Consider the following 23,983-nt stretch of genomic DNA (forward strand, 5'->3'; position numbering starts at 1 on the left):
ACAGATTCTACTGAGGATGGTTTGTGTTTAAACCACAGATTCTACTGGGGGTAGTTTGTGTTTAGAGATGGAGAGTGCGGGAAAATTTGCTTCAAGCTGCTGCCTCTGATTTCTGGGACAAGTTCATACTCTGTCCTTCACTGCTTAGTACTCTACATCTAAGAACACAGGAAAAACTAACCCAGAGCTAACCCTTATATTTCAGCAAAGCCCTTGGGTTTCCTGGGAGCTCTGATTTCCACGAGCTTGTAGGAGGGTTAATGGCCACCTTGCTAATCTTTCAGGAGCCCGTAGATTTCTCAGTCTTGCATTCTACTCTAGGTATAGACTTTAGAAGCAACCAGACCAACTCAAGTTCTACTAGGGCAGTTAAGGCAGAAGGAATTGTATTTCCTGCTAATAGTGGGAGTTACTATAAAGGATGTGCAAAAAAAATGGGAAGCACCATGGGAGGAAGAGATAAAAGGTAAAACTCTCATGGGATGTAATCAGATGAAAAGAACTATAGTTAAATCATAGCCAGGGTTCAGGTTTGGAAAATTCCCACCTCTCAGTTCCCTGTAGCTTGTCCCAGATGTTCTGTGGTCCACCGTGGAATCCCCTTAGTGGTTGGCAGGGGCTTCTATTCTGCCCCCTCCACTAGCTATAGCCTGTTTGCTAGTGGACAGTCTGGCTCATTCTGTGAACTCTTCTTTTCCAGTCTTTTGGCTTCTAAGTCTCTGCTTTTTCAGCAGTTGGTTGACTCCTAGCAGAAGCTAAGATCTAATCTGGGAATGACGCCAGGGTTCAGAGCAGCCAAAAGGCAAGAATTTGCTGTGAAAATAAATCTAGTACTGCTTTAGTGACTCTGGGGATGTTTAGCAACGTTATGAAAGCAAACCATTTGTTTATTTTAGCATCCATATTTTTGGTCCATATTCCAAAAATGTGGACCCTAAAATAAATAACTAGTTTCCTTTTGTTTCTGTGTGTCTGTGTGTGTTAGACGAGTGACTGGGACCCCAAATTTCGTGTGACTGCAAACGTGTGTCATGAGTAGTTGCTAAGAACATAATTTCAGGTAGCAAAATTATGTAGGGAAGAGCAGAGGGGAAGGGAAGGCAATTTTATTTGCAACTTGAGGGCTGTCAAAACATAGTTAAAGGGCAGTTTATTTCAGTCTTGTAAACCTTTTTAGTTGCTTTAAATTTTTAAATACACAAAAATTATTAATAAATAAAATTATCATTTTACCATACAGAGGAAAATCACCATTAATCTTTTGTTTTAGTTTCTTTTATCTGTAGATTTACCATAAATCATATTTGTAAGAATTTTAATTTATGATAATTATAGAATATATAGGAAAAATAAAAGGAAGAAAATGAAAATAATCTATACTTCTATGCATAACACCACCATTGACATTTTTGTTTATGTATATTCTTCTAAAATGTGTATATACCACTTGTTAAAACATATGCAATATATACTTTAACAAAACTGAGATTATAGTACATTTTATAATTTACTTCTTCTACCTAATGGTGTATCTTGAACATTTCTTTTATTCTTATAAACCATAACTTTTAATTACCTAATAATATTTTATCACATAGGTATGCCATAATTGACTTAACGATTTTCCTCTTTTAGATACTTAAGTGGTTTCTAATTTATAATTGTGGAATAGTAAGTGGCAGAAAGTCAGCCCCTCTGCATTTGGTGTCAGATGGCCTTGCTAAAAATGACTCTCTATTCTGTCTGGTGTTTCCAGCCCCTGCTGTTTCTGGAAACTTGCTGTATCTGCACATGGATCTTATTATAAGATGGTATAGTGTCGGGATTGAGAGTGAGGCTGCAGTAAGGCTAGACAGAGCTGGGTTCAACTTTTAACCTGCGATTTTCCTGCTCTCAAAGACTCAGGTATCTCATGATTAAAATAGAGTTATTATGAAGATTACATGAGGTAGTGTATCTCAGTTTATGTAGCTACTTAGCTAATAGTTGTATTATCATTTATTGGTTCTCTTTTTGAGTTGTATTTATTGAGAATTTTAATGTGACAGGCATTGTGCTCAGTGCTGAAGATAAGAAGGTGGGAAAAATAAGTCCAGTCCTGGTCTTGTGGCTTTTACAGTCTAGCATTATAGAAAATCATCATGTAATTATGTTTAACAAAATTCAAAATTGTGGCTATGCCAAGTGCTAAGAAAGAGAGATACCTGTTCTCATGAGACCTTTTAATATGGGATTGGCCATAGTCACATATGGGCTTTTGTGTTCTCACAGGGAATATCCATCTCTGCCCTATAATGCTGGTCAAGAGAGGGCTGCAGGAAGATTGGTATTCAGCAGAAAACATACTACTTGCTCTAAGGTCTTTTTTGTCTTCTCTCTCAGATGAACAGAAACTATATGAATGTGATTTTGCAACAAAATGCTCCAGAATGGAACCAGAAAGAAATGTGTTTAACTCTTTCCTGCCCGGTGTATCGCCTTTGATCATCTTTCTTGTTTATGGCATCTGTGCTCACATAGCTTTTTGCACTTGCCTCTGGGATGAACAACTGTAGGATGCTTCTTTGCCCAAGTGTCTAGTGCTTCCCACCTTCTTTACTTTGCCACCTTGGCAATCTTTGTATTGCCAGCGCTTAACAGGGTACCTGGTACACAGTGGTTCTCACAATGCCCAAAGCTGGCTGACTTAAAAGTTAATATAATATTTCAGGGCAGGGCAGACAACACCTGCTTAGGAAGATGGAGAGGAAGGAAAGGACTTCTCTTCCCTGAATATGCCAGAACTGTAAAGCAAGGAGTGGAACAAAAACATCAAGGGGCAGGTCCTTCAAAGAGTTCAGTGAATCATCTTGTGGGGAAGACAAGAAATGTTTTGAAATACGTCTGCAAAGGGAAGAGGGCATTCCAGATACAGGAGACATCAGGTACGTAAGTAGGAAGGTATGAACAATACCACCTGCAATAGAAAGTGTCGCGATATGGGTGTGCCAGGAACAGGGAGAGACTGGGGAAAGGCTGTTGGATGAATAAATAGGAGATGACCTGGGGAAGTAGTTGGAGCTGAGTTGTGAAATATCTTATGTTTGTCAATAGTTTAGATTTTTTATTATAAGAAACAAATATACATACAGATTGGGGAAAAGCATAGGGCTTTGCAAAACACAAAATTAAATACTGCTAATATCTGACAGAAAAACAACACAGAACAAAACAAATCCTCCCAGCTGTGATCAGCATGCTTAGATCTTGTCTTGAACTTCACAAGCCTCCTAGGGATGAAAACCTACGTGGTATGGTACCCTTGCTCCTCTTGCAACCGCAGAGTTAATATCAGCTTCACTGTGTGAAGGTAAACAGGCCTCTACACCAGAGAAATATAGCATCTTGTTTTTAAAAATACATCTTTGGTTAGTTTCAATATTTTTACTTTAAAATATATATTAAAGGTAAGATTTTGTAACTATTCCATGAATATATTCCCTCATTATTATCAAAGTTCTTCATATACTAACAGATTAGAAAGTTATTTGCATAAAAAGTTTATGCAAAAAAGTAAGAAATCTGGCTATTACTGGAGCAAATAAGTGCCTAATATGTCTGCTTCCATTTTGCAATCTATGAACTACAAGTAAGTTTTATGTGAATAGATTCTTGCGTGTAAACTGGTGGTTCCCAATAACTCACTTAATTACCTCTCATCCTATTCCTGGAAGCACACTTAGGGACACATATTGGCTGGGCTGTGGGACTGCCAGCTACCTAATTCTGATCTCTTCTTTGAGGATTCAGAATTGCAGACCTCAGTTAGAACAGATTACACTAACTAGTAGACTGTCACACATATTTTGCCACCAAACATTCTGATTCAGTGCCATGGTTGGGAAAAATAGGTGTATAAATCAGAGTGCAAGAAAACAGATGTTATGTTCCAATTAGGATAATTTGAAAAGGATATATTATTTATGAGGAACTAATGACAAAATTTTGAGAGAGTGAAAGTCATATCAGAATTTCTAAGGGCCAGAGTAACTGCTTTAATACCCAGCTTTGCATGTTGTTAAACAAAGTTTATTGGAGGCCGTTGTTGTGAACTAGCCTCTTGCACTTGGTCTTAGCAGACCAGATCAAACCAGAATGGAGTCACTTAGACTAAGGGACGGACGGTAATCAAACAATTTTGAAATGGGCCAGTTTTCCAAAACACAGGAGATTCCAGTCTGCCTGACTCAGCATAGTAAGGAAGTTCCCTCGGTTTTAACCCTATGAGGATGGTAACTTTCAAATAACCAGCCCGCCTTGTGTTCTGTATTTCTGCTTTCTTCAGCCATTTTCTGCTTATAAAGCCAAATTTGTCTTCTCAACTCATCAGAATACTCACTCTATGTTATAGAATCACAAATAAAAGTCAGTGAGATCTTTAAACTAAATTTGTTGTAATTTTGCCTTATAATATCATTGTCTATTTGGAAAATAAAATGCAACATACCTGTGTGCATACATCAATTATTTTATGGACAATTGACAATTGAAATGAATCGAGAAGGGGGAGAATTGAAGACGGAAGAAGATCTACCACAGCAGTCAGAATTTGTTGAATCAAATCAGTTTTCTAATCATGAATGCATCACCTCAAGGGAACACAGTTTAAGCAAAAAGCAGTCACTTTGTTATTTGTTTATGAGACACCCCTGTCTGCTGCTGGGACACATCAGCGGCATCATGATTCTCCAGCTCCAACTCTGCAGGTGTGTTTGGTTTACTGATTGGCTGCCCACCAAATCAGGAGCTGTTCTGCGTTATTGAAAAGCCCTGTGGTTCACAACATGTTTTCCTAAGTTTACTAAGTGGTATAAACCTCTTAATCTTAAACTGCTCTACAGCACCTGCCCTGCCACTTCAAATTAACTTGGTCCTTGTTCTCAATCTTGATTCAGTGCATAAGATTTTCAGTGGCCAAGGTGAGTGCTGAAGTAGTTTTAGCTGCTTTTTTACCCAAGAGGTACCAGGCAGCACCAGCTAGCACACAGCCAGCATTAGGAGGCAGTAGTAGAGGTAAATGACAGTCTCTTCTGAAAATTTTAATGCTTTGCTTTTGCATCTGCAAATTTCACTGGAATTGATTTCTTGTGTGTAGTATGAGATAGGAATCCCGTTTCACTTTTTACATGGCATTTCCCCAAAGGATCATTTATTGAATAGTCCATCTTTTCCCTACTGGTTTGAAATGCCACCACTATTAAAGATCACATTTATGTTTATATGTGTTGATCAGTTTCTAAGCACTGTATAGTATCTTATTGGTCTGAGTTTTTAAAAAATCAATGCATTACTTTTAAATCAAAGCTTCATTAACTCTTTAAGCTTATTTAGCTTAATCTTACTATTTTGTTGAATAATACTGCCTGGCTTAATCAACAATTTTTTGAATTAAAAAACTTTGCTATAAAAATATAATTTTTGCTAAAAAAGTTCTATAAAACTTTTAAATCAGTTTATAATTTTTTCATGAAAATATCTTGTTGGGATTTTAATCGGAATTACATAAATTTATGGGTCAATTTGAGAAGGATCAATATCTTTAATGTTTGCCTATAAATATGATGTATTTATCCATCATTTATGTCTCCCTTAATACTTTACAAACTTTTTAATTTTCTCCATAAAATATCACAAATCTTTCATGCCACTCACTCATTCATTCATTCCTTTATATTTTTTAGAAGGCTTACTTGAACCAGAACATTTGCTAGCATACTTGTAGCGTATAGATTTTAAAAATGTTTTTTCCATCAATATTTATGGTGCTTACCATAGATTTTTATAGCTTTTTTTTATCAGGTTAAATGTGCTCCCTTCTAGATTTAACTTTTCCTATGAATAGATGTTTAATTTTATTGAATGCTTTAACTCATCTGTTGAGACAGCTAAATGGTTTTCTTCTTCAAACTTAATGTGGAAAATTATACTAATTGATTTTTAACATCTCTAATATACATTCAACTTGATTATAATGAACTATATTTATATATCTTTTAATTTGGATTGACAACATTTTATTTAGGATATATGTACTATTTTATAAGAGAAATTGACCTATAAGTTTTTGTTCTCTAATTTTTTTATCCTTATAAAACAATTTAGTGAAGATTTTCTCATTTTCTGTTCTCTGGAGGAGCTTGTTAAAACATGTAAACATTTAGCACAAATTACCAGTAAGTCCTAAAGTCTTAGAAGTTTATGGAGGAGAGAGAGTTGGTTAAAATTTATTTATTCAACTTCTGGTTAAGGTATATTCAGATATTTAATTTGTATTAAGTAATATTTGATACTTTCATAGGAAATTGAAAATTTGTCCAAATTTTCTTTAGCTTTAGCTAAAGCTTTATCTTTAGCTACTTTATCTTTAGCTATGAGCTTTTCTGATTCCAAATATTGTATATATGTGTTTCTCCCTTTTTTACATGATTTCTAAAACATGTGTAAAATGTGTATATGCATGTATATATGGGCAGATGTGTGTGTGTGTTTCTTCTGCTGTGAGAAATCTGTCTCCCAGCAACATGTTTACTATTTTTTACTGTTCTTCCCATCCTCCAATTAGGACTCATATCTCTAGGTTTCTAAAAACTGCTAACATTTCCAGTGATTCTTTACTTATAACAAGATGAACAGGATGAAATAGCAGCTTCTCCAACTTCACAGTTAGGTGTCTCTGCTAAGATTCCAATTCCTTCAACACTAAGTAGAATTAGCAATTGATAATATTATTTATTATTTAATTTTGTAATGCATTTAAGATAGTTTTAGAATTGTTTCATTATACTATTTAGTGTCACTCTTTACAAGAATGCTTTTGGTCTTAAAGATAATTTTTTAAATAGAATGTAGCTTTACTAATTTTCATCATTTTCTTTTCAATCTTTCAATATCTTTATATTTTAACATTGACTCCTATAAACAGCATATGAGTTTTGTTTATGTACTGCGACAATCTCTGTTTTTTAACCTGTTATTTTAGTTCACCTACATTTATTATGCTTACTGTGGGTAGTTAGACTTATTTCTAACATCTTATATGGTGTTTTCCATTTTTTTCCCCCTTCTGCTTTCTCCCCTCCTATCTTGCCTTCATTGGATTGATTATTGTTGCTCTGTTTGGAAGTTATATATACTATTTTGGTTTTTTGAAGGTTGCCAATTAAATTTTGATATGTATATGTAATTTAATAATGTCTCGTATTAATATCTTTGTAAGAGGTTTTTGGAAGACTGAACTCTTATCACCAGTCTCTCATTTTACATGTTATTGCTGGCAAGTATTTTATTCTATCCTATTTTTTACTGTTCTTCCCATGCCCCAATTAAGACGCATATCTCTAGGTTTCTAAAAACTGCTAACATTTCCAGTGATTCTTTACTTATAACAAGATGAACAGGATGAAAGAGCAGGTTCTCCAACTTTACACTTAGGTGTCTCTGCTAAGATTCCAATTCCTTCAATACTATATAGAATTAGCAGTTGATAATATTATTTATTATTAAGCATAAAGAATTGTTTCCTACAATGAAAGAATACTAATAGGAAGAAGAATCCATGTTCAGTATTTTAGCTATGAGAAAATGGCTTGAAGACTGCACTATATGCCTGAGAAATTTTCTTCTTATTCTAAATGTCTAATAATTGCCTTTTATTAGAGTTTTAGCTCCGTTAAATAGAGATTAATGTGCTAAACTCAGTAATTTACTGAGCGCTTGCAATGGAGTTTGTCAATATTCTCTAGAAAGCCATAAGACTGAGATCTTTATCTAGCCAAGCAAAACTAGAGTCATAATAGGAAGGGGCATGAAAAAAAACAAGGAGAAAGACCTAGAACAGAGGCCTGCAAGACTTGAGCAGTCATGAGGCAAAGTGTTAAGCACCTGAGGTGAAGCCTGAGGACAGGGTTCAAGACCGTAGTAAGCAGCAAATGGTTAACACCATCTCCTTTTGCCTTGATGTACAGGTTCTAATAATGTTTGCATGCCTCTTCTATTAGCATCCTGGGTCCCATTTTGACTATGAATAAAGGCACTGAGGAAGTATCAATGTGAGCCTTCAAGTTTGGGATGGAAGGACAAAAAGAAACAGATGTAAATAAGCAGGATACCATGATTACTCATATGTGAGCAGAGCAAGTATAAGTATGAGGCATAGCATGTATGCCATGGCCTCATATTGCTCTGCTCACATAGGAGTAATCACGGAATGTATGAGAAGTATGAGGCATAGCATGGGTACATCATCCTAAAGTATTGCAATTCTAGTGTAGTAACAGTAAGTGCCAAATTCAGAGGGTTAGTCTGGCTCAAAGCTATCAGAAGTGAGTGAGAAGTCCAAGTCTAGGAGCTCTGGTGTTGGTGAAACCAATGTGTGGATGGTCTCACAAACAGAAATGGTTTGCTTTCATTTGCCTTTTTGACCACCTACTGTGTGCCATGCAATTCATATACATTATCTCTAATGTTTCCAAGGACCTTAGAAAATTGGGGAATTACAGATCCCTATTTTATATCAAAAAACTGAGATTAAAACATATCAAGAGACTTGACCATTTTACAACTACCAATTGGTGGAGCTAGGATTTAATACCAGTTTATTTGACTCCAGAGTCTCTGCTTTCCCCCCTACCTTGGCCATCTCCCAGTGAAATAAACTCCTGTTCCTTCCAATTATATCTTGAAAGCTTCAACCAAAAGCAAGGCTAAAAAAATACACATTTTTTTCTTCTCTAAAATATATATTGTGTGGATTATCTTATTCTGCACCTTTATTGAACATCCTCTTCTCAAGACATAATCTTTATTAAGCACAAATCTGCTGGCAACTAATAGACATTAAAGAAGTTAGTAAAAAAATAAGATATTTTAGTTGAGAATAAGTATATGAAAAAATTGCTACCTACTGCATGAAATTTTGAAGAAATTATGGCATATGTGACAAAGAGCTTCCCAGAAGAAAGCTGAGGAATAGAAGGTTTATGATTCCTGTTTGGAAAAAAATGTTTTAACATAGATCTGTAGTTGTATTTTTATTTTTTAACTGAAAATGAGGACTGGAAGATTGTCAGGGGTCTTATGTGGGTTTGCACTACTTGCCAGAGAAAGTAAATAAGATTGTCACTGCAGCTGATTAATTTTCAGGACAAAATTTGCCTCTTCTCTCTTCAGTTACTGTTGCCATGGTGATGTTATGACATCAGATTTTGCACAGGAGGTTACTAGTTCTTAACTGTAGACTCTCGCTTTAGCTGGATAGGAAGAATTTCTGGACCACTTTGGGGAAGATCTTTATATGTTAAAGCAAGAGTAAGGGTGGAGAGTTATCCATTAAGATGTTGATGTCTTTTTAAATATTCTGAACATGAGTAAGAACATCAAACTATGACTTGTATTTGCATAAATTGAAGCTTTCAGTAAAATGCTTTTCTTTGACACTGAAAAGTGCAGAATCTCTTACTAGCATTGAGCAGGAGAATGGGAAGCATCACATAGTGGAAAGAATATTAGTCTTAAGAGGGGGAAATGAAAATCCAATACTGTCTTTTACTATGTGACTGAATTTAATTCCTCTGACTTTTACTTTTTTCATTCATAAAGTATAAATAATTTCTGTTGTTGAAAAGATAAAAGAAAACTTTACAGATATAAAGTATCTTTGTAGATACATTTTCTGGCCACTACCATTCTGATTTACCTTTGGGGAAATTATCTCCACTATTCTCAATTCATGATGTTCAGATAGGGCTGACAATTTCCTAAGATCATTGGCTGAGTTTGTGACTCAGAATTGGCCGATTAAAGTTCTGCATTCTTCTGAGCATAATAAATGGTCAGGATGGACTTGGATTAATTCAAGCCAGGCCACTGAACCCTTCTTGAGACTTTCGTTGAATACATGGAGAAAGTTACATTATCTTTCAGGTATGTTGCTTAGGTGGTAGGATATAACTCTAAATTGATAGGCATCTTTGTTATGTTTGGAGATATTAAACCTGAAAATGAAGTTGACACACAGAGAAGCTGAGCTGAGAGAGAGATAGAAATTGTATAGTTTGACAACTTGCACCCAGAAGTGCCTGACATCTGCTCCTTAACTTTCCTCAAATTATTGTAGCTGATTTATTGCTTAAGCTAATTTGAGCTGGGTTTCCATTACTTGAAACTGAAGAAATTTTGAACACCAGGATCATTCTTGTGCTTATATATATATAATTTTAAGTTATATATATATAATTTAAAAATTAAAAGATAATAAAAAGTTCTTTGTAATTTAAAAATTAAAATAAAGAACAGAGAAATTTTGCTAAATAACTAGAATTTTACTCACAACTAGAATGGTCAAAAGCCAGCCATCTCTGACTTTGAAGTCACTTGCCCTTTAGATGTTTCTCATTCAAATATTTATTTTCCCATATTAATATTTCTATTTCTGAACAATGAATTGGGTCACCTGTTTGGTAAATATAATTCACTTTTGCAGTGGCTTAGGCCTGTGATCCCAACATTTTGGGAGGCCAAAGCAGGCAGATTGCTTGAGTCCAGGAGTTTGAAACCAGCCTGGGCAACATGGCAAAACTCTGTCTCTACCAAGAAAAAAAACACAGAAATTATCCAGGCATGGTGGCTCATGCTTGTAGTCCTAGTGACTCAGGAGGCTGAGGTGGGAGGATTGCTTGTGGGAGGACTGCTTGAGCCCAGGAGGCAGAAGTTGCAGTGAGCTGTGAGCGTGCCACTGCACTCTAACCTGGGCAGCAGAGTGAAATCCTATCTCAAATATATATACATATATCACACTTTACGGTGGCTCTTTTTTTTGGTTTGTGTGTTTTATGTATTTTTTCATAAGCAATTAATCATGAGATTAGTAATGCTGTTCAAGGAGGGACCAGTGGGTGAGAAAAGGACCAAGGCTAGAGGTCTGAAGAGGATACTATGTTGTATATGTGGAGAAAAAAGAGCCCATGAAGAAGACTGAAAATGAAGGCCATGTGTGCAGAACAAAGTCAAAGGAGTAAAAGATACATGTAAGAAACATGTTAATGGCCGGCACATCCCAGGTCAGCACAGAGGCCTGATAATTTAGATACTAAAAAGTTTCCCTTGAGGTCAGGATTTAGGAAGTCACTAGTGAGAGGAAGTCCGTGAGATTTGTTGAGAGGCTCTGTTTCAGTGAAGTGAGAATTAAGTGAATATTAAGAAGTGGGCATTGAAAAGTAGAGACAACTCATTGAAGATTCATGGAATAACAAGAGAAATCAGATGGCGTTTAAAATCTTTTCAGAACAGAAGAGACTGAGCATGTTGATTGGCTGAGAAGCAGCCAGTTTAAAGGAGATGTGACATATAAAAAGGAGAACTGATAAGGGAAGGTCCCAGCTGAAGGGAAAAGAAGTGAATCCCGAGCATATGTAAATGTGTTTCCTGGAGCAGGAGAGACACGACCTCTGAAATCAGAGGAAAGAAGGAAAAAGTGTGTGTCACTGTAGATAAGCATGTTGGTTGCAAATCAGACAGCTGAGGAAGATCACCACTGATAATTTTAATATTCTTGGTGAAGTAGAAGGCAAGGTTATCTATGAGATAAGGAAATTTGGTCACTGTTAAAGAGAAACAGAGTCCAATGTCCATTAAAGGCAGCAAGGCAGATTTTATTCAGACTACTGCAATTGGAGAGAAATACTTTGGTATTGACTGAGCTCAGTTTTGTTGAAACAAAATGTGTTTGTTTGCTGGGGTGGGCTAAAGGAAAAGTACTGAAGGACACTGAGGCAGGGAAGGTGGGTCAATGTGATAAGGTCATCTGTGTATTTGTTAACTGGTGTTTATCAAAGTTAGGCTCCTGCACTCTCACATAGCCTGGAAGACAGAGCTTTAGCATTCTTGACGATGACATTTCGAAAGAACTTTCAGGTTCTTGAGAATGACATTTTTGGGTTGCAGAAGATGCATCTCAAAGGGACAAATGTTTTACAAGTGCAAGTTTTCTCAAGTAGAAGGAAGGGTTCCTAAGAAAAAGAGATCAGGGACCTATAGTCAGATTTCTGCTGGAACAAACAGTAAATTCTTTGGCCAGCATTGAGCTTTTTCAAGCAGGCATGTTAAGGGGACTGGTGACATCACGCTAGAGGCACTACCTTGAGCTGTGAGAAGCCATGCTAGAGGTTGGACAAAGAGAGAGTGTTTGTCACCATGTTGTCTTTGACTTTCTCAAGTTCATACTGAAATGGATGATACAGGTTTATATCCAGGTGTTAAAGCAGTGAGCCTGAATGTATGAGCTAAGTTTAGGCAATCTCAGAGAAAGCTCTCTAAACTGATTATATTAAAAATTGAAGGCTGGGCACAGTGGCTCATGTCTGAAACCCCAGCACTTTGGGAGGCCAAAGTGGGTGGATCACAAGGTCAGGAGTTCGAGACTAGCCTGGCTAATATAGTGAAACCTCGTCTCTACTAAAAATATAAAAATTAGCCCGGGTGTGGTGGCTTGCACCTGTAGTTCCAGCTACTCAGGAGGCTGAGGCAGGAGAATCACTTGAACCTGGGAGGCTGAGGTTGCAGTAGGCTGACACCACGCCATTGCACTCCAGCCTGGGTGACAGAGTGAGAGTCTCTCAAAAAAAAAAAAAAAATTATAACAGAATGTTCAGCATGGAACAGTATAAAAAACTGAAATAGAGAAGTAGGTCAAAAAGAATACAGCCTCACAACTAGAATCAGAAGAGACTGTGAAGCAGAGCTGGAAGACAACACAGCCCTCCTACTTTGCCTACAGCCTTCAAGACAATGTCCTATGATATGAAGTTGGTTTTAATACCACAGCATATTATTTCCTTATGCATTCAGTGTTTTGATCATTCATGAAATTTATCGAATGCTTACTCTATGCTAAGCATGGGTCTAGGGATGCAAAGCTCAATATAATTGTAACTACTTATTAATTATGTGTTGTATGTGTTATATTTAAGCTTAATTTAACTGTCAGTAAATTCTATGTAATTCAGTCCATGAAGTGGTACTGTTTTATGAATGAATCTTTTTATTTCCTATAATGCTATGAATCCAGGGAAATTTTAGGTATTAATAATGAGACATGTTTGAACTGTGGCAGACCCAACTGATATTTGCAGGCAGCATCATTTTTCCTTTTTGGGGCAAAATCCTAACATAAACAGTTCCCCGCTTAGGATGGTTTGACTTACTTTTCTTTTTTTTTTACTTTACAATTGTACAAAGGCCTTACATACTCAGTAGAAACCATACTCCAAGTACCAATAAAACCATTCTGTTTTTCACTTTCAGTACAGTATTCAATAAATTACATGAGATACTTAACACTTTATTACAAAATAGGCTTTGTGTTAGATGATTTTGCCCGATTGTAGGCTAATGTAAGTGTTCTCAGCCCATTTAAGGTAGACTGGGCTAAGCTATGATGTTCAGTAGGTTAGGTGCATTAAATACATATTTTCAATTTACAATGGATTTACTGAGGCATAACCCCATTGTAAGTTAAGGAGCAACTCTACTGACATGATTTGATCAGATCTTTGCATTCACATGGCATTGTGTAGTGTGATGAGGTTTACAACACATAACTAATGAATCTATGAGACTGGTAATAATCTTCATTTGGTAAATCAAGTTCAATTTTTATGGTGGATTTTAAAAAAATTTGTCTGCATGCACTTTATATCGTTTTTATGATAACCAGTGAGTCCATGAGACTAGTGATGCCACAAACTTGGGTTTGAATTTGTGCAAGTTACTTATTTTCCACATTTGTGGATTTGTGCAAGTTACTTATTTTCCACATTTATAAGAAGAATATTTTAGTATTTACTTTACAGAGTTAGATGGGAATTAAATAAATTTTTGTAGGTTACTCATACAGCCAAAGCTGAGCATATTTATGTATTAATATGGTAATATCTGTTTGCTTTAAGACATTTTTAGGTAGTTTTAATGAATGACAAATTTTTTTAAAAATTGTCCAGATTGTACTATATAGAAGAGATACTTCATATGCCTTATATCCTAATCCAACTTATTTCAGAAATAATATTTTCAGGAAGGTAAGCCATTTAATAATTCCAAGATCCTTTAGGTAGAAGCTTTAGTTATACTGTGGTGATGTATAATCAGACTGAGAATGAGACAGAGATGTCTCAGAACACCTCAGCAGGAGAGCAAAGCTCTGTGACTATGAGTCCATAATCTGGCTTTGGAGGAGTCAAGTCTTACAGTGTAGGGCCCAACTGCAGAGGTCAGCGTTGAGAATAGTTGTCCTAGAGAGACCTCACTAGAGCCATTGTTCTGGTCTACAGGAACTTGAGTGCAGGATTGGACCATGATGTCAAGAACAAAAAAAAACAACAAATGCTCAAGGAAGGGGAAACTAGACCCAACATAAAAACAAACAGTTATAGGGACTTTGTGCTAAAACATAATAACTTATTAACTTTCTACAAACAAAGTTAAAGATTTAGCCTAGGTCTTGGTTGGAGTAGAGCTGAACTTGCAGGTTTTTAACTTTCACTGCTTACCAATTTGTGTATCAAGAACGTGGAAGATGTTAAATAATTCAGGCTAACAAAAAGAGAAAGGTTATAGAGTATGAACTAGGTATGGCATTTCATTAGCTATTTTTTTTTTTTTTGAGATGGAGTTTAGTTCTTGTTGCCTAGGCTGTAGTGCAATGGCATGGTCTCCACTCACTGCAACCTCTGCCTCCCAGGTTCAAGTGATTCTCCTGCCTCAGCCTCCCAAGCAGCTGGGATTACAGGTGCCCACCACCAAGTCTGGCTATTTTTTTTTTTTTTTTTTTTTTTGTATTTTTAGTAGAGATGAGGTTTCACCATGTTGGCCAGGCTGGTCTCGAACTCCTGACCTCAGGTGATCTACCCACCTCGGCCTCCCAAAGTGCTGGGATTAGAGGTGTGAGCCACTGTGCACAGCCTCATTAGCTAAGTTTTTATATCCTCCCTAGATTGAGAGGATATGGCCTTTAGATACAGGAAAATCAGCTTCAATACAGGGATGACCCAGTGGAACAAATACCAAAGATGAAATAGTAAGGTTAAACATGTACCATTGTGATAAGATAAGCATATATTTTCTTTGCCTACTCAGGACTCTCTCTCATTGATTGTGTGTTTTGGGCAAATTTGAACCTCTGGTGACAGAGGTAAACATGCAAAGATACTTAAGCCAATCAAAATACTTCATGACCTTGACATAATTTATTGAGGATGGGCACATGACATTTCATCTAAGTTATTTTAGTAGTCATAAAATTGTTCATATTTCCTTATCACCCTTATAATGTCTGTAGGATGTCTAGTGATGTTCTCTATTTCATTTCTGATATTGGTAATTTACTTGTATTCTCTCTCTCTCTTATTGATCAGTCTAACTAGTGGTTTATAATTTAATTACTCTTTTTAAAGAACCAGGTTTTTTATTGATTTTATCTATTTCATTTTGTTTCACTGGTTTCTGCTGTTATTTGTTTTATATTTTTCTTTCTATTTGAGTTCAATTTGCTCTTATTTTTATAGCTTCTTTTTGTAGAAGATTAGATTATTGCTTTCGTCTATAGCTTTGCACTCACAAATTATATTATGTCATGTTTTCATTTTCATTCATTTAAAATATTTTCTAATTTGACTTGTGATTTCCTATTAAGATGTGTGTTATTTAATTTCAAATATGTATTTTGGACCTTTTCATAGATAATGTTCTGTTTTATTGCTCAATTTAATTGCATATTGTCAGAGAACGTACTTTGAATTATTTTGTTCCTTTTAAGTATATTGAAACTTGTTTTGTGGATAAGCACATGGTGTCTACTGGTGACTATTCCATGTGCATTTGAAAAGAAAGTATATTTGTCAGATGTTGGAAAGGATGTTCTCTGTGTCAATTAGGCCAAGTTGATTCTTGGCGTTTTTTAGGTCTTGTGTGTTTCTATTGATTTCTCTGCCTTCTTGTTCTATCAACCTGTTTAGAATATGAAGTACTGACATCTCAAAATATAATTTTGGTTTTAACATAATTATGGTTTTTAACTACTTCTTCTGTGTTTGCATCTTTTACTTCATGTGTTTTGAAATTATGTTACTAGATCATGCTCTTTTTTATTTTTATATCTTCTTGATGAATTGACCTCACTAACATTACCAGCTTCTCTCTCTGTTCCTTGCAGTATTTCTTGTTATGAAGACTCTCTTGTCTCATATTAAGAGCAACACCAGGTTCCTTCTATTAATGTTTGCATTATATAACTTTTCCCATTACTCTTAATCTACATTTTTATATTTAAAGTGAATTTCTTGTAGATAGTTGCTTATAATCTATTTAGATTTATATTTAAAGTGAATTTTTATTTCTTTATATTTAAAGTGAATTTCTTGTAGATAGCATGTAGTTGAATCTTGTCTTTTCATCTAATATGATATTTTCTGCCTTTTGATGCATTTTGAACATTTAAAATTATTGTGATTATCTATGAGGTAGAATTAAACCTACCATGTTGTTGCTTATTTTTCATCTCCAGCATTTGTTTTGTGCCATCTTCCTTTATTTTTTCCTTCCTTTGGAGCAAGCAATTTTTATAATTACATTTTATGTCCACTATCAATGTATTATTTATATGTCTCTATTAGTAATTACTGTACGGTCTACAATATAAAACATAATTTTATAGTCTGCCTTCAAATAATATTATAAAACTTCTTTATAAAATATAAATCTTATAACATTATACTTTAAGTCCATTCTACTTTTTAGAACAATATTGCCGTTAATTTTAAATTTTCATAGGCTATAAACTCCAGAATACATTACTATTGCTACTGTTTTTACTTTGAGCACTTATATATTTTTTCTTTTTTTTCCAAAAAAGCATTTTCAGACCAAAAATATTTCTTCTTATTGCATGTTTTCATTTTTAATGAAGGCAAGTAAGCTATTAGATGATGAGTCACAAGATTCCCATTCTTTTCCACAAAATGTATTCTGGCAGCAACCATCAATTCACATGAAAGGGCAACCCTTGGGCTTCCAGGAGATGATATTACAGGGGCTCCTAAGACATTGGCAACTAGGGGCTCTGGGCATGATGCAGGCCACTGTAAAAGGCCAAGAAGAATAAGCAATATGCTACACATACATATGTGAGACAATGAAGAAGGTGGGCCATGTGTTTAAAAAAATTAAACAATGAATAAAGCATATATTTTAATATTTTCCCACAGCGTTACCACTTACAGTCTTCTTTGTCTTGTCTGTAGATACAAGTTTCTTTTTAGTGTCATTTTCCTTTTGCAAGAACTTCCTTTAACATTTCTTGTGCTGCAGGTTTGCCTTAGTTTCTGTTTGCCTTCATTTTTGAAAGACTTTTTGCTGGATATAGAATTCTAGGGGGCGCTGGGCATGGTGGCTCACACCTCTAATCCTGACACTTTGGGAGGATGAGGCAGGAAGATCAATTGAGGTCAAGTTCAAGACCAGCCTGGGCAACATAGTGAGACCCCATCTCTACAAAAAATAAAAAAAATTTAGGCAGGCATGGTGGCATGCACCTATGGTCCCAGTTACTTGGGAGACTGAGGCAGGAGGATCACTTGAACCCAGGTGGTTGAGGCTGCAGTGAGCCATGATTGTGGCACTGCATTCCAGCCTGGGTAACAGAGCAAGACGCTGTCTCTAAAAATATGTTTTTTAAATTAAATTTTAATTAATTAAAAATATTTAGGGGGGTATCACAACCCCCACTCCCACTTAAGTTCTTTAAAAGATTGCCATTTGATTGTCTTTTAAAATGCATATTTCTGATATGAATCTGCAATCATTCCTTGTTGAACTGAAACAATGTCTTTTATTTCTAGCTCCTTTAAAATTTTTCTTCTTTATCACTGGATTTTGGCAATTTGATTACAATTAGCCATGTGTGATTTTCTTTATGTTAATTCTACTTAGGATTCATTCAGCATATTTGATGTGTGGGTTTACCATTTCCATCAAATTTGGATAAATATTGGCTATGATTTTCTTTTTTTTCTTCTTTCCTGTTCTCCCTTCTCTCTTATAAGGACTTCATTATGCATGCATTAAATCTGATATTTTCCCACATGTCATTGAGGCTCTGGTCATTTTTTCCAACCTTCTTTTTTTCCTTTTCTACATTTCATTTTGGAAAGTGCTATTACTATGCCTTCCAGTTCACTGATCTTTACTTATGCAGTGTCTAATCTGCTTTTAATTTTATTCTGTGATGTTTTTATTTCAGAAATTTTATTTTTATATTTCTTGGAGTTCTAGTATGTTCTCTTTTGTATCTTCTATTTCTCTTATTATTTTAATTTTTCTTATATCCTTGAGCATATATAGCATATTTAAGTAAACTGTTTTAATATGCCTTGTTATTTATAAATTTCATCATCTATGTCATGTTTAAGTGTGTTTTAATTGCCTTTTTTCTGGTTATTGGTGACATTTTTCACACCTCTTTATCCAGTTATTTTAAATTTTCCATTTCTGAATGTTAAGATTTTGTTGTTTTCCTGCAGAGTACTGGACTTTGCTCTGGGAGACAGTGAGGTTAACTCATTATCAGTTTGATGATTTTGAGGCTTGATTTAAAGCCCCTTTAGGTTAAAAGTAACAGGAGTTACCTTTACTTTAGCCGCAGTTTTAATGCCTAGCCCTTATGCAGTTTTTAATGAATACTCTTTTTGTTCACTGGGATGTTCAACCATGGTTTCTGGCTCATAACTCCCATAGCCCCTGTTACAGTAAACAGAATCTCTCTCTCTCTCAGTCTCTCATCTCCTCCTGTCCTCCTTTCACTGCCCAAAGCAGGACTCTAACCTGATTGTGGGTCATAAACCCTCAGGGGGGCTGTGCCCTGTACCCTGGAGGAAGGAATGCTGCACAGAGAGACCAAGAAGAGTCTGAACAGCAAGCCCTTGCAGACTTTAGATCATGCCCTTTCTGTCCAATTGCATTGTGACGTGGTTGTCCATCGTTCAATCATGCCTGTCCAGTGAAGTCTCCATATACAGCCCAAGAAGACAGAGTTTGAGAGCTTCAGGACAGCTGAACATGTGGAGGTTGCTGGAAGGTGGTGCGTCTGGGGGGGACAAGGAAGCTCTGTACACCTTCCCCTGTACCTCATCCCATGCATCTCTTCATCTGTGTCCTTTGTAATATACCTTATAATAAGCTGGTAAATGTGTTTCCCTGAGTTCTGTGAGCCACTGTAGCAAATTAATGGGATCCAAAGAGGGAGTTGTGGGAACCCCAACTTGAAGCTGGTCAGTCAGAAGTTCTGGAGGCCAAAGTTGTGACTGGTATCTGAAGGTAGGGACAGTCTTGCAGGATTCAGCCTTCACCTTGTGGGATCTGACATTTTTCCCGGGAAGATATTGTCAGATTTTAATTGAATTAGAGGAAACCCAGTTGGTGTCTGCCGCTTGGTGTGTGGGGTAAACCCCCACACATTTGGTCACAGTGTCTTCTGTGCTGATTGGATTGTTGAGTAAGAGAATAGGTAAAAACACTTTTGAGTGTGTTCAACATTTTTTCTAACAGGACTTTTACTCTAGCTACTGGAAGCTTGAATGATTCCAGGCCTTATGTGAGCTCTAGATTTTTTCATCTACAGTTTTCTACAATTTCTCCTTTCCTAGAAGTTTTCCCTAGCTTGGCATCATGGGATTTCTCCTTACGTATGTACAGATGGATATTCAGCCACAGACTTAAAGTCACCCCGATATAAATTTCTATAACGTTTTCTCTGCATATTCTATGTCTGTGGAAATTTTAGCCACTTCTGCCTCTCTGAAATCTGAGCTATTTGACTAGGCTCTTCCAGATCACTCTCACCGCTTGCCCTATGCTGCTGTCTGGTAATTGCCTCAAGGTAGAAAATGTGAACAATTACAAAGTTTACCATATCGTGTCCATTCTCTCTCTGCCGTCATAGCCCTGCACTACCTATATTGTCCAACATATGAAAATAGTGTTTGTTTTCTATATATTTTTTAATTTTATAATTGTTTATGGCAGGAGATTAATTCTGGATTCTAATAATCCTTCATGATTGAAAGTGGAAATCTAGTTACCTGTTTATTTGGGTAGCTAACGGTGAAAGAAAGAAAAATGTGTTATTTATCTAAGAAAACTGCTACAGAATTCATAATAAGGGGTAATCTTTTATGTGTGTGCACACACTCTGCCTCCTCCCCCACCCACTGAAGGAACTATCTTTTTTTTTTTTTACTTCAACTTTTATTTAAGTTCAATGGTACATGTGTAGGATGTGCAGGTTTGTTACATAGGTAAACTTGTGCCATGGTGGTTTGCTGCACAGATCAACCCATCATCTAGGTATTAAGCCCAGCATCCATTAGCTATTCTTCCTGATGCTCTCTCCCCTCACCCCCAACTGCAATAGGCCTCAGTGTGTGTTCTTCCCCACCATGTGTCTATGTGTTCTCATCATTCAGCTCCCACTTATAAATGAGAACATGCAGTATTCGCTTTTCTGTTCCTGCATTAGTTTGTGCCATCCATGCAGATCAAAAGACATGATCTTGTTTATTTTTATGGCTGCATAGGATTCCATGATGTATATACACCACATTTTCTTTATCCAGTCTATCATTGATGGTCATTTGCGTTGATTCCATGTCCTTGCTATTGTGAATAGTGGGGCAATGAACATACGTGTGCATGTGTCTTTATAAGTGAATGATTTATATTCCTTTGGGTATATGCTTATTAATGGGTCAAATGGTATTTCGGCCTCTAGGTATTTGAGAAAACTCTGGTCTGTCTTCCACAACGGTTGAACTAATTTATACTCCCATGGAGATTGTAAAAGCATTCCTTTTTCTCTACGACTTCGCCAGTATCTGTTGTTTTCTGACTTTTTAATAATAGCCATTCTGTCTGGCAGGAGATGGTATCTCATTGTGGTTTTGATTTACATTTCTCTAATAGTCAGTGATGATGAGCCTTTTTTCATACATTTGTTTTCCACATGAATCTCTTATTTTGAGAAGTGTCTGTTCATTTCCTTTGCCCACTTTTTAATGGGATTTTTTTTTCTTGTAAATTTGTTTAAATTCCTTGTAGACTCTGGATATTAGACCTTTGTCGGATGGATAGATTGCAAAAATGTTCTCCCATTCTGTAAATTGTCTGTTCACTCAGATGATAGTTTCTTTTGCTGTGCAGAAGCTCTTTAGTTTAATGAGATCCCATTTGTCAATTTTTGCTTTTGTTGCAATTGCTTTTAGCAGTTTCATCATGAAACCTTTGCCTGTGCCTGTGTCCTGAATGGTATTGCCTAGATTTTCTTCCAGGGTTTTTATAGGTTTTTTTTTTTTTTTTTTTTTTTTTGAGATGGAGTCTCGCTCTGCCACCCAGGCTGGAGTGCAGTGGTGCAATCTTGGCTCACTGCAACTTCTGTCTCCTGGATTCAAGTGATTCTCTTGCCTTAGTCTCCTGAGTAGCTGGGATTACAGGCACACACCACCATGCCTGGCTAATTTTTGTATTTTTAGTACAGACGGGGTTTCACCATGTCGATTAGGCTTGTCTTGAGCTCTTGAGATCGTGATCCACCTGCCTTAGCCTCCCAAAGTGCTGGGATTACAGGTGTGAGCCACCATGCCTGACCAAGTTTTGGGTCTTATATTAAAGTCCTTAATCCATCTTGAGTTAATTTTTATATATGGTATAAGGAAGGGATCCAGTTTTAATTTTCTGCATATGGCTAAGCAGTTCTCCCAACACCATGTATTAAATAGAGAATCCTTTCCCCATTAGTTGTTTTTGTCAGGTTTGTCAAAGGTCAGATGGTTGTAGGTGTGTGGTCTTATTTCTGAGTTCTCTATTCTGTTCCATTGGTTTATGTGTCTGTTTTTGTACCAGTACCATGCTGTTTTGGTTACTGTAGCCTTGTGATATAGTTCGAAGTCAGGTAGCGTGATGCCTCTAGCTTTGTTCTTTTTGCTTAGTATTGTCTTGGCTATTTGGGCTCTTTTTTTGTTTCATATGAAGTTTAAAGTAGATTTTTCTAATTCTGTGAAAAATGTTAATGGTAGTTTAATGGAGATAGCATTGAATCTATAAATTACTTTGGGTAGTATGGCCATATTAATGATATTGATTCTTGCTATCCATAAACATGGAATATTTTTCCATTTGTGTGTATCCTCTCTGATTTCCCTGAGCAGTGGTTTGTAGTTCTCCTTGAAGAAGTCCTTCACATCCCTTAATAGCTGTATTCCTAGGTATTTTTTTCTCTTTGTAGCAATTGTGAATGGGAGTTCATTCATGATTTGGCTCTCTGCTTGACCATTGTTGGTGTGTAGGAATGCTTGTGATTTTTGCACAATTATTTTGTATTCTGAGACTTCGCTGAAGTTACTCATCAGCTTAAGAAGCTTTTTGGCTGAGACAATGGGATTTTCTAGATACAGAATCATGTCATCTGTAAGCAGAGACAATATGACTTCCTCTCTTCCTATTTGAATATGCTTTATTTCTTTCTCTTGCCTGATTGCCCTGGCCAGATCTTCTAATACTGTGTTGAGTAGGAGTGGTGAGAGAGAGCATCCTTGTCTTGTGCCGGTTTTTAAGGGGAATGCTTCCAGTTTTTCCTGTTCAGTATGATATTGACTGTGGTTTTGTCATAAATGGCTCTCATTATTTTTAGGTATGTTCCACCAATACCTAGTTAATTGAGAGTTTTTAAAATGAAAGGATGTTGAATTTTATCAAAGCACTTTTCTGCATCTGTTGAGATTATCATGTGGTTTTTTGTTTTTAGTTCTGTTTATGTGATGAATTACGGTTATTGATCTGCCTATGTTAAACCAAGCTTGCACCCTAGGAATGAATGATCATGGCACATAAGCTTTTTGATGTGCTGCTGGATTCGATTTGCCAGTATTTTATTGAGGATATTTGCATCGATGTTTGTCAAAGATATTGGCCTGAAGTTTTCTTTTATTGTTGTATCTCTGCTAGGTTTTTGTATCAGGATGATCCTGGCCTCACAGAATGAGTTCGAGAGGAGTCCCTCCTTTTCAGTCTTTTGGAACGGTTTGAGTAGACACGGTACCAACTCTTCTTCGTACCTCTGGTAGAATTCAGACATGAGTCCATCTGATCCTGGGCTTTTTTTGTTGATAGGCTATTTGTTATTGCCTCAATTTCAGAACTTGTTATTGATCCATTCAGGGATGCGATTTCTTCTTGGTTCAGTATTGGGAGTGTGTATGGGTCCAGGAATTTATCCATTTTTTCTAGATTTTCTAGTTTGTGTGCATAGAGTTGTTATAGTGTTCTCTGATGATTGCTTGTATTTCTGTGGGGTCAGTGGTGATATACAATTTATCATTTTTGAACGTGTTTATTTTATTCTTTTCTTTTTTCTTCTTTGTTAGTCTAGCCAGTGGTCTATTTTATTATTATTATTACTATAAAAAAACAGCTCCTGGATTTGTTGATCTTTTGAATTTTTTTTGTATCTCTATCTCCTTCAGTTCAGGTATAATCTTGTTGTTTTTTTTTTTTTTTCTTGTCTTCTGTTAGTTTTGGGGTTTGTGTGCTCTTGATTCTCTAGTTTTTTTTTGTTGTTGTTGAGATGTTATATTGTTAACTTGAGATCTTTCCAGCTTTTTGATGTGGGCACTTAGTGCTATAACATTGCTTTAGCTGTGCCCCAGAGATTCTGGAATGTCATCTTTTGTTTTCATTAGTTTCATAGAGTTTCTTGATTTCTGCCTTAGTTTCATTATTTACTCAAGAGTAATTCAGGAACAGGTTTTTCAATTTTCATGTAGTTTTGTGGTTTTGAATAAATTTCTTAATCTTGAGTTCTAGTTAGATTGCACTGTGGTCTAAGAGACTGTTATTATTATTTCAG

The 23,983-nt window shown here is 36.1% G+C and overlaps 1 long non-coding RNA gene across 3 annotated transcripts in view; it reads left to right on the forward strand.

Moving 5' to 3' along the window:
* The first annotated feature begins 9,259 nt into the window (after window positions 1–9,259).
* The window catches only part of LOC129050576 (uncharacterized), a 45,648-nt gene continuing 30,924 nt past the window's right edge, over window positions 9,260–23,983 (forward strand). For 2 of the 3 annotated variants that reach the window (XR_008514248.1, XR_008514247.1), the window contains exon 1: window positions 9,277–9,960. This is a non-coding gene — a long non-coding RNA (uncharacterized LOC129050576). Of the gene's footprint in view, window positions 9,961–23,983 lie in introns of all 3 variants that reach the window. The other variant, XR_008514250.1, reaches the window with a different exon arrangement.

Source organism: Pongo abelii, chromosome 16 (assembly GCF_028885655.2).
Source record: "Pongo abelii isolate AG06213 chromosome 16, NHGRI_mPonAbe1-v2.0_pri, whole genome shotgun sequence".
Lineage (NCBI taxonomy): Eukaryota > Metazoa > Chordata > Mammalia > Primates > Hominidae > Pongo > Pongo abelii.